Source organism: Pteronotus mesoamericanus, unplaced genomic scaffold (genome assembly GCF_021234165.1).
Source record: "Pteronotus mesoamericanus isolate MK-2021 breed Mesoamerican mustached bat unplaced genomic scaffold, CSHL_Meso_final contig_94, whole genome shotgun sequence".
NCBI lineage: Eukaryota > Metazoa > Chordata > Mammalia > Chiroptera > Mormoopidae > Pteronotus > Pteronotus mesoamericanus.
Window position 1 is genome coordinate 23,568,340 of NW_026555285.1, and position 12,602 is coordinate 23,580,941.

Here is a 12,602-nt window from a genome sequence, read left to right on the forward strand (position 1 = left end):
CTGTCAAACAATGCTTTGAAAATATACATATATATTTGAATATATATAAATATAATCTAAAAGAAAAAATATATTGGGAGATGCACAAATAAGGTAGATATGTGAATTTTTGTATCAAATTCCACAGTTTATAAATGAATATCAAACTGATAATATAGAATTAAGTGATAATGACTTAACCTTTGGGCACCAAAGAAGCAATACCACACTATTCAGTGTATTTAGCAATGCTCTGTAGGAGTTTTCAGTGGATGGCCAACCCAACAATTAAATGAATACAGACCGAGCAGTCATCAACTGTCGAAAAAGATGTTAAAAAAAATGGCAAAGGTCCACAATAAATATAGAATCTTCTGAAAAAGGTAATAATATCAAAATATTTTTCCATCAGTAAATCAAACTAGGTCAAGAATATAGCCCAAAGCAGCACAAAATTCTGAGTCAGAGGTTGGCAGAAAGAAGTCTGGAAAGCTGCAGATTTTTTAAAAAATTGGCAATTTCTCCATGGCTAATAAAACAGAAGAAGTATAACATTTATTTGTAGAATGTTCACAGCTTGCTGCAAAAATTTACATGGGTGAGGAAACATGGTTATGTGTGTCATGGAACACTTAAAAAATTACAAAAAACTAAATACTATTTAAACACTATCCATGTTATGCCAAGGTGAACCATGATAAAAGTAGTGTAAGTTCTGTCCATGAGTCTTTACACAGCTGATGGGAAAGTGATAGAAACAATTTTCACTTAAAAAGGAAGCTTTGCTATTATACTGACTTTGACAACCTGACTTAGTAATTTAGAAAAATCATGTGGTAAAATCTGTAAAATTAAAATATAAAATTCTGGTTTGTAAACATCAGTTGGCCAAGTCTACCCAGAGTTCTGCATGATAGTGGAATGGAATAAGTAATTAGTTCACTAATTTATTTATTTGTTTTAGAAAATTCCAGAACACAGTATTTATACTTTCACACTTACTATATTCAAACTCTATAAAGAACGTCAGTGTAGTTGTCCTCTTGTACTTTTCTTTATTTTTTTTTCCCCTCTGTTCAATATTCAGCTCTTACCCTACTCCCAAGTGCCATAATTGAAATAATACTGGTTTGGAGACCTAGTACAGATTGGTCATAAATGTCACATAAAGTCTGTAGGATTCAGTAAAGATATTTCCAAATGGCGTAGTAATGCACTGCAGCTGCCGTGGTCACAAACAGGGGCCAGATGGCATGGGCAAATGGGATGATGCCACAGGCTCTTGAAGAGCACAACTCCTAGGCAATAAATTAAGCCCCTACAGGCAAGTTCGGGAAGTCCATTAGTGTTCCTCATTGTGTCACCATCAAGGCTGGAAAGAACCCCATTGTGAGACTGAAAAAGAACTCAACCACCTTGTGCTTTTCATGGTAGAGAAATACACAAATGGTTTCCCTGCTGTCATTAGCCAGATAAACCAACATATATGAGATGCCAGGGGTCCAAGTTTAAGGAGATTTAATCATGGTGCATAAGATGCAACAAGGAAGAAATAGATAGCTCTTCTATCACACATATGGAAATAATGCTCCATTGTCCTTTAGTGTCTCTTTTTCCATGATATAATGTGAAATGCTATGGAAACAATGCAGAGGACACAGAGGGCCCATTCTATAAAGATATGCTGTCATCTTCTCCTAGGAGTCACCAGACAGGCAATGGAGAGAGATATGCCCACGATGGCCTAAATGATAAGAGCGCATGTGTGTGCAACAGTTAGCAGTATGTTCCTAACAAGCTGGTTTGCAACAGCCATTGTCTGGGCCACGTGGTTCATGAACCGCTGGAATCGGTTCTTGGGACACATTGATCCTCCTCATCTCTTAGAGTGCTGGGAGCTCCGTGTTATTACTGCCAGTGGCCGGACATCTAACCTCCTGAGTTTGGGCTACTCCAGAGGCCACCTGGGTGCTCAGCAGACACTCTGTGGGGAAGGGCCGGAATGGGACGGGACAGAGATTTGGACAAGGTTGGGGCCAGACCACGTGCCTTGGGGCAGGAGAGAAGTCGCTTAAAGGGTCCCAGTGCTTCCCATCTCCTACCTCTGCCTCCCGGCTTAGTAATGGGTATATTCTTAAAAGGTGATAAAAAGAGTGTGTATGTTAATATTAACAGAAGCGATTCATTTCAGCTAAACCATTTCTATGTTAATTGCCCATACTGAATATGTTTGATGTTTCTCCCTCTTTTTTTTTTTGTAGTTTTCTATAATGTCGCTTTACTTTCTCAATTTATGGAAATGAATCAATGGTTTAAAAAAGCATGGCCCACAAAAGCATGAAAATATGTATGCAAATAACAAAATAAATAGAACAACTTATAAATGTAAATTGTAAACAGAATTTTTCTGTAAAGTTCTATTTGCTGAGATAAAAAATTCTGTATTATTTTACACAAGTATTGCCCCAATAAAAAATGAGGAAAAGTAAAGTTGTAATTAGAAAACATCATAAAGTGTTATACATTTATACCCTGTTCACCAGCTGATTATCTGTTAAGAAACTATGCCACATGTACTCATAAAACCGGCAAAGATTTCACATCACTTTCAAATAAAACAAGTTGAATTTACCAGTTAAAAAAAATACTGTATTCTTTCAGAAACAACTTTAAAATAATATTTTCCAATATAAAATTAATTTTATCTTTTAATGTGGAGACAAGTTTAAAGCCACCATAGCATCTTTTGCATTGCAACAATTCCCACTATTATTAAAGTTTCCTAACCATAATGATGCTGAGAGTCATATACATGGAGGATAGAACATCATCGTAGTACATTATATAATAAACAAGTACATATCAGGTGTCATAAAGCTATTACCATAGATATTTACTAGGGTGTATTTCTCATTTCAGTTTATAAGAACATATGTGTATGTACCACATATATGTCTTGATATATACACAGATCAGCTACTGTGATTTTTTTCCATACCTGAGAATACAATGAACAACTCTTGATTTTATTAATGATAATATTATTTATTTTTGGCATACCATTGGTTTGTTGACTAAATTTGTACATTTCTATTAACTGATTAAAAATGTCATGCCTATATCTATCAAAATGTTAGTTCTTATAATATTTTTGACTAGCCTATTCTTTTCAAAAAGAGTTTCTTTTCATTTTTATATAGGAAAAGAAGGCATAGAAGATGTCCTTGAGTGATACGGTCCCATTCTATGTACTCCAGAAATGAGATAGCATCATGTAGCTAGATAAGAGCTTAAAGGTTAGTTGGTTGAAAGGCCTACTTAATTTTAGAATTGCAGATATAACATTCCTGGACAAAAGATAATTATCTGGTGTCAGAAAATTTCAGGTTTTACAAGGCTTTCATTTATTTCAGAGGCAATATTTCCATTAACAATCACTTATAATTTTATAAACTTTATCTGGTTTTGAATTAATTCAACCTACCTATAAATAATTCCCATCTAGAATTTCCACTAACGTTTCTTGACTACAAACAAGGCATCTATATTCCTCACTCCATATGTTTGCAAACAGTACCTGAAAGCCTTCTAAAATTTCTTTTTTCCAAAGTACAGGAAACGCAAAATTTATACAATTTATAATGTATATAAGTTCCAGTTACCAAGGTTTAGATAAATGGCACCGGCACCAAACAACAAAGTTCAAATTTCAGTTACAATGATGTATTAACTATGAGAAATCTCACAAAGTACCAGCTTTGTTGGTAGCTCTGCAGTCCACATATCATTATGTAAACCACAGATGCACACCATGATTTGTTATCAGTCACATTATTTATTTCAGTCTGTTGGTGACTGGTCACTGCGCATCTGTTATTTGGTACATGCACAGACAGCAACACATACAGTGTTGTTGCGTTCTTGTACCTCAGTGATAAACCGAGGTGGCATTTCACAAAAATGAATAATCAATAGAGGAAACTTGCCAACGAAGATGAAAGTGCAGTAATGAAACAAAATGTCAGAATGCTGACTATAAAATTTGAATCAAATGTAAATGGAGTTGTAGAAGAAATCAATGACCATGCAAATGTTGACATTACTGCAGTTTCAGGGACTCTAAATTTGTAGAGAGAGAAATTTAGTGAAGGCAAAATTATCAATGTAGCTGGCAAAAGTGGTTGTGGCAAAAAGAATGAAGATTCACCAGAGGCAAAAACTTCACATTAAAGGAAGAAGCTCTGTAGCAGTTCACAACATTGAAAGTGTGAAGGATAAATGTTGATTCCAAATTTATATCTGATGAGAAGGCCAACACTGTTCAAACTGTATACACTACCCATTTTTTTAACAAAGAAATATGATACTTTAATTCTCAATGTCACTAGTCATTTATATTATAGTATACTAAATAAATATTCATTTGGATGTATGATTTTTAATTTTCCTATAATTAAGGACTTACAGTACTAGAGGATTGTTTTACAAAAATTTTTATTTTATTATATTTTATTTTATTATTATTGAATATATTGGAGTGACAATGGTTAATAAAATTAAACAATTCTATAATACATCTTTTGCATATTGCATTGTGTGTTTACCACTGAAAGTCAAGTCTCCTGTCACATTTACCAGTTATAGCTTTCCCCAACCTTTCCCTCTAACAGTCACTATATACTGTTGTCTATGTCTCTGAGATTTTATTCTTTATCCTTAATCCCCGTACCTTTTTTACTCAACCTCACAATACCCTTCCCTCTGACAGCTGTCAATCTGTTCTCTGTACAGGAATTATATATGAGTCTGTTTCTATTTTGTTTGTTGGTTTATTTTGTTTACTATATCCTACATATAAGTGAAATCATATGGTACCTGTCTTTCTCTGACTGGTTTATTTCACTTAGCATAATACTTTCCAGGTCCATCCGTGCTGTCACAGAAGGTAAGATTTCCTTTTTTATGGCCAAGTATCCTATTGTGTAAATGTATTGCAGCATTTTTATCCACTAATTTACTGATGGGCCCTTGAGCTGCTTCCAAATCTTGGCTATTGTAAATAACACTGCAATAAATATAGGGGGGGCATATATAATTTTGAATTAGTGTTTTATGTTTCTTCAAATACATTGCCAGAAATGGAATTGCTAGGTCATAAGGCATTTCTATTTTTAAATTTTTGAAGAAACTTCATATCGGTTTCCACAGTGGCTGTACTAGTCTGCATTCCCACCAACAGTGCACAAAGACCCCCTTTTCTTAAAACCCTTACCAATGCTTGTTTGTTGATGATAGCCATTCCAACAGGTGTGAGGGGACATCTCATTGTGATTTTAATTTGTATTTCTCTCATGATCAGTGACATAGAGCATCTTTTCACATATCTATTGGTCATCTGTATGTCCTCTAAAAAGAAGAATCTATTCAGATCCTTTGCCTAATTTTTTTTATTGTAGTTCAATTACAGTTGTCCCCATCCGCTCCCTGCCCCCGCTGCTCTCTCGTGACCTGTCTACCACCACCTCCCACAGTCAATCCTCCCCTCTCTTGTCCTTGTCCGTGGATGCTTTATACATGTTCCTCGACCCTTCCTCTTCTTTTCCCCATTATCATTCTCCCCCCTACCCTCTGGTCACTGTCAATTTGTTATTTATTTCCATGTCTCTGGTTCTGTTTTGCTCACTTGTTTGTTTTACCGATTAGGTTCCACTTATAGGTAAGATCATATGGAATTTTCTTTCACCACCTGGCTTATTTCACTTAGCATAATACTCTAGTTCCATCCAAGCTGTTCCAAAGGATAGTAGTTCTTTCTTTCTTTTCGCTGTGTAGCATTCCATTGTGTAAATGAACCACATTTTTTTGATCCACTCATTTACTCATGGGCACTTAGGCTTTTTCCAGCACTTGGATATTGTAAATGGTGCTGCTATGAACATAGAAGTGCCTAAGTTCTTCTGAATTGGTGTTTCAGGATTCTCAGAGTATAATCCCAGCAGTGGACTCACCAGGTCAAAAAGCAGTTCCATTTTTAATTATTTTGAGGAAATTCCATACTGTTTTCCACAGTTGATGCATCCATCAGTCTGCATCCCCATCAACAGTGCAAAGGATATGAACAGACACTTCTCCAAAGGGGACATACAGAGGGCCTATAGACATATGAAAGGATGCTTAACATCACTAGCCATCAGAGAGATGAGAATTAAAACCGCAATGAGGTATCACTTCACACAAGTCAGAATGGCCACCATAAACAAATTAACAAACAATTGCTGTTAAGATTATAGACAAAAGGGAACCATTTTTGGTGTTAAGTTCTTTATAAATTTTGGATATTAACCCCTTATCAGATGTGTCATTGACAAAGTGTTCTCTCATTAAGTGGGTTGAATTTTCATTTTGTGGATGGTTTCCGTTGCTTGTAAATACTTTTTAGTTTGATGTAGTCCCATTTGTTTATTTTGTTTGTTTGTTTCCCTTGTTCAAGGAGATATACAACAAAAAATATTGCTATTAGAAGTGTCTGAGATTTTATTTCCTTTGTTTTCTTCTAGGAGTTTTATGGTCTTAAGTATAACATTTAGGGTTTTAATCCATTTTGAGTTTATTCTTATGTATGGTGTATGAAGGTGGTCTAGTTTCATTTTATTGCATGTATCTGGCCATTTTCCCAATACCATTTATTGAATAGACCGTCTTTACTCTATTGTATGCTCTTGACTCCTTTGTCAAATATTAATTGACCATAAAGCAAGCGTTTACTTCTGGGGCCTCTATTTTGTTTTATTGTTCTATATGTCTGTTTTTATTGCTAGTACCACACTGTTTTATTTACTGGAGCCTTGTAGTATAGTTTGATATCAGGTAGTATAATTGCTCTTTGTCCTTCTTTCTCAAGATTGCTATGGCTTTTTGAGGTCTTTTGTTGTCCCATATAAATTTTTGAAATATTTATTATAGTTCTGTGAAATAGGCTATTGGTATCTTGGTTGAAATAGAATTAAATTAATCAAGTGCTTTGGGTAGTATGGATATTTTAATATGTTAATTTTTTCTATCCATCAACATGGTGTATGCTTCCAATCATTTGTGTCTTCTTCAATTTCTTTCTCAGTACCTTATAATTTTCTGCATACAAGTCTTTCACATTTTGGTTAACTTTATTCCTATGTGTTTTATTTTTTGATACAATTGTAAATGTGATTGTTTTCTTAGTTTCTCTTTCTGACATTTCATTACTGGTGTATAAAACTGCAACTAATTTTTGGATGTTTATTTTCTATCTTGTTACTTTATAAAATTCTCTTATTAGTTCTAGTATTTTTTTTGGTGGACTTGGAGGGGCTCTATATACAATGTTATGTTATCTTAAATAATGACAGTTTTGCTTCTTGGTTTCCAATTTGAATGCCTTTTTTTTTTTTTTTGTCTGATTGCTGTGGTTAGGATGTCCTGTACTATTTTGAATAAGAGTGATGAAAGTGACATCCTTGTCTTTTCCTTATCTTAAGGGAAATCTTATATTTTTTTCCCAGTGAGTATGATGTTGGCTGAGGGTTTTTCATATCTGACCTTTATAACATTGAGGTAATTTCCCTCTATTCCCACTTTACTGAGAGTTTTTATCGTAAATGGTTGCTTGATTTTATCGAATGTTTTTTCTGCATCTATTGATATGATCATATTTTTGTATCCTTCCTTTTGTTTATGTATTGTATCACATTCATTGACTTGCAGATACTGTACCAACCTTACATCCTAAGAATAGATCATACTTATTTATGGTTTATGTTCTGTTTACTATGTTGCTGGATTTGATTTGCTAGTATTTTGTCGAGGATTTTAGCATCTATGTTCATCAGGGTAAGGGCTTATAATTTCCTTTTTTTTTTTTGTAGTGTATTTTTCTGGTTTTAGAATTAGGATAATGCTAGCCCTGTAAAATAAGCTTGGGAGTCTTCCCTCCTTTTGAGTTTCTTGGAATAGTTTATAAGGATAAATATTCTTCTTTGCAAGTTTCTTACAATTCACCTGTGATGGCATCTGGTCCAGAATTTTTGTTCATTGGGCATTTTTTGATTACTACTTCAATTTAATTAGTTTTAATTGGTATATTTGGATTTTTTCATTCTTTGAGATTCAATTTTGGAAGGCTGTGTTTCTAGGAATGCATCCATTTCATCCACATTGTCAAATTTGTTGGCATATAGTTGTTTTTAATGTTTATTTACAACCCTTTACATTTATTTGGTGTCAGTTGTTACTTCTCCTCTTTTATTTCTGATGTTATTTATTTAGTCCTCTTTTTTTCTTGATGGGACTTGGTTAAATTTTGTCAGCCTTTTCAAAAATCTAGCTCTTGTTTTTGAACATTTTTATTATTTTTAAGGTACTATTTCATTTATTTCTGCTCTAATCTTTATGAATTCCTTTCTTTTACTCACTTTGGGCTTTCTTTGTTGTTCTTTTTATAGTTCCCTTAAATGTAAAGTTAGATTGTTTATATGAGATTTTTCTAGTTTCTTGAAGTAGGCCAGTAATGCTGTGTATTTCTCTCAGGACTGTTTTCAGTGTGTCCCATGGATTTTGGGTTGTTGTGTTCTCATTTTCATTTACTTTAAGGCACTTTTTGATTTTTGATTTCTTCCTTGATCTCATAGTTAACCAATGCACTGCTTAGTAATGATATTTAGCATCTTCTTTGCGTGTTCTTCAGTTGTTTTTTTTGTGATCATTTTCTAGTTTCATGCTATTGTATTCAGAGATGCTTAATAAAAGAAGAGATGCTTGAAATGCTTTTACTTTTCTTAAATTTATTTGGACTTGTTTTGTGTCCTAATGTGTTACATCCTAGAAAACGTTCTATGTGCACTCATAAAGAAAGTATATTCTGCTGCTCTCAGGTAAAATGCTCTGAAAATTTCAATTAGATACATCTACTTTAGTGTGTCACTTAAGGCTGCTATTTACTTGTTGATGCTTTGTCTGGAAGATTATCCATTGAAGTCAGTGGGGTATTAAAATCCCCTACTATGACCATATTTCTGTTGACCTCCCCTTTATGTACACCAGATTTGCTTTATTTATTTCGGTGCTCTTATTTTGTGTACATAAATGTTTACTAGGATTATATCTTCTTGTTAGATTGTTCCTTTTAATATGTAATATTCTTCTTCGTCTTTGCCTTTATTTTAAAGTCTATTTTGCTTGATATAAGTATTGCTACCCTAGCTTTTTTCCCCCATTTCCATTTGCATGAAATATTACTTTCATACCTTTTCTTTTAATCTGTGTATAACTTTCATTCTGAGCTAGATCTCCCATAGACAGCATACATATGGGTCTTGTTTTCTTATCCATTCTGCAATCTTATATTTGTCGAATGGAACATTTAAGGCATTTACAGCTGAAGTGATTATTGATAAATATGTATTTATTGTCATTTTATTTTTTTCATTTCATTTTATAATTTTTATTTTATTTTTTATTCTTGTTTATCTCATTACAATTCTCCCAATTATTTCCCCCTTTGCCCTCCTCATTCCAGCTCACACTCTGCTCCTACAGTCCATCTTCACACTGTTTTCCATGTCCATGAATCATTCATAGATGTTGTTTGACTAATCCCTTCCTGGTTTTCCACCATTCTTCAAGTCCCCCTTCCTTCCGGCCATTTTATTCTTAGAGTTATTTTCCTCTTTTTCTTTTCTTCTTAAAGAACACCCTTTCACATTTCTTGTAATCAATTTGGTGGTAACATATTCCTTTAGCTATTTCTTTTCTAGGAAACTCTTTGTTTCTCTTTCAGTCATAAATGATAACATTGCTAAGTAGAATAGTCTTGGTTATAAGTTCTTGCTTTACATCACTTTGAATATTTCATGCCATTCTCTTCTGGCCTGAAATGTTTCCGTTGAGCAATCATTTGACAGTCTTATGGAAGATCCCTTTTAGATACCTGTTTTTCTTTTCCTGTGACTTTTAAGATTCTCTCTTTGTCTTTAACCTTTGCCATTTTTAACTATGACTTGTTTTGGGGTGGACTTGTTTGGGACTTCTGTGCTTCCTGAACTTGTGTGTCTTTTTTCTTCACCAGGTTAAAGAAGTTTTTGGTGATTATTTCTTCAAATAGCTTCTCAATCCCTTGCTCCTTCTCTCTCCTCTTTCTGGTATCCTTGTGAAGCAGATGTTGTTAAGCTTTATATTATCTCAAAGGTCCCTTAGTTTATTCTCTTCTTAATTTTTTTTTTTTTTGATGTTTTTGGGTGTTTTCTGCTTTCTTGTCTTTCAAATTGCTGATTTGACCCTCTGCTTCATCCTTCCAGTGTAGTTTTCATTTCAGATATTGTATTCTTTATTCCTGTTTTTTTCCATATTCTATGTCTTTTTTCATGCTTTTTAAGTTTTCACTAAGTTCCTTGAAGTTATCACTAAGTTTTTTCAGCATGTTATAACCATTTTTTTAAAAAACTCTGTATCTATTAATTTCCTTGTCTGCATTTCATTTAGCTCCTTTTTTCTGGATATTTCTCCTCTTCTTTCAAATTTGGGCATATTTCTTTGTCTGTTTATTTTATCTGCCTCTTTTTGTTTGTTTATATATATTACATGGATCTTCTATGTGTCCTGGTCTTGGTAAGTTTGCCTTATGTGGTAGGTGTCCTGTGGGACCCAGTGGCACAGTCTTCTTGATCACCTGGACTGGGTGCTTCAAGAATGTCTTTTGTGTGGGATTTGTGAGCCCTCTTGTTATAAATGAGTCCTGATTTTTATTTGCGCCTGGGATGAACCCTCATACTGGCTGACTATGAGGACTGACCCCAGCCACAGTCTATGAGTTGCTGTGTAGGTGCTGACCACATGAAGAATAATTTGCCTCAGTAGGGTCTGTTGCCTTCTGAGATCTCCCTTTGAAGATGCTGCTTTTGAAGCTAATTAGACCTTTCTCTGATGGGGTCTCAGGCTGACCACATTGTGTGTCTCTTCTGGAGCCTCTTTTAAAGGACTGTGGTGCAGATCAATGTCAGAGACTGCCTGTGACTTGCCCTGGGCAACCTCTTTGTCGCTACAAAGTGATCCGCACTTTGTGACTATCTCTGTTGGGCTTGGGTATGTGTGGAAATGACCAAGTTGTACACTGAGGCCACCAGCACTGAGCCTGGGGTCAGGTAAGCAAAAAGCCCACGGCACCCCAAGATCTGCCTTTGCCTCCACCTGTATCCACCAGCTGGCTGCCTATTAGGCTCAGTCACTGAAAGAGCCTCTGGTGGTTCTCAAGTTACATGAGGTAGATTCCCAGTGAGTCACCAAGTAGGAACAAGTTGTTCACCAGATTGATACAAGTTTAAACATGGTGCCACTGCTGGGTCTGAGGCTGCTCAACAAATGTCCCATGCTGTACCAACTCTAGTTACCTTTTGTGAAATGTATGCAGACCTTTGTGGTGGGACAGAGTTAAGATCAGCAGAGTATATTAGGCCCAAACAGACCAAGGTTTGGCTATGTGTTGGGAAAGCTTTGCACTCGCTAGGCATATGTAAAGATAAAAATGGCCCCATGCTAGAGCACACAACTCAGTCTCTTCCAGATTCTACTGAGAGCTTGAGCTCAGCAAGGTGGGGTCACCAAGAGTTGAGAGGGTGGGACTAGCAAATCTTCCATGAGAGAGATGAACCACTCAGGTTTAGGTTAATGTGAAGGGAGTGACCTCTGCCCAGAACATCACAACTCAGTCTGTCTCAGATCCTGTCCAGACCTCCTGGGGAGCCAGTGCTCAGGAGGTGGAGTTCTACACTCCACACCAGGAAGCTGACTTGAGAGCTCCCCAGGGTGGGATGACAGGGAATCCAGAAGTTGGGGTTATTTCATTCTCCTAGGCTGACTTCCTAAGAAGGGGAGTGCTACATGCAAGAAAGATGGTGTCTACAGTGTGGACAACAGACTGAGCACAGGGGTCCTGGCTGATGTCCCTTCAACTCTCTCCCTGGAGCAGCAGAACCCAGTTTCTTCTCACATGACCTTAGTCTCCTCCACCCTCCCTCCACCATAGCCCAGGGTGAGTGGCCACAAACAAGATTTTATGTGTTGGCTCCTTAAAAGGGTGATTGTGTCTCCAGCAGACTCTGTCTCTTCCTGTTGGACAAAATTTCTGCTGGTTTTCACAGCCAGATGTTATGTGGGCACATCCTGGCTCTGGTGCTATGTGCTTGGAAACCCCATACTCTTCAGAGTAAACCTTTGCAGCTGAGATATCCATCCAAATTTTTAATCACCACACTTTGGAAGTGGAGTAATTATTTTGCCTCTCCACCACTCCTGTCTATCTCAATGTGGCTTCTGTAAATCCTTGGTCATAAGACTTCTTTCAGGATGGCCTTCAGTTGGTTATGCAGGTTGACTCTTTTATATTTTAGTTGTAATTCCCATTTGGTCATGAGAGGAAGTGACTGTAACTTCCACCTACTCCACCGCCATCTTGGATTCTTCTAACAATTTAAAACTCAAGAGACAACCATAAGTTTTAACAATGTTTATTAAGACTGCTTTGTATAGTTTGAGGTTGCAGGATAATTTCCAGTCTCACACTACAATCCAAATCAGAGACTTGCTGCAATTATGCA

General features: G+C 35.8%; 1 pseudogene; it reads right to left on the reverse strand.

Annotated features, from left to right (window-relative positions):
* Positions 1 to 1,131: 1,131 nt before the first annotated feature.
* On the reverse strand, positions 1,132 to 1,846 carry LOC129081103 (monocyte to macrophage differentiation factor-like; annotated as a pseudogene).
* Between the last annotated feature and the right edge of the window lie 10,756 nt (positions 1,847 to 12,602).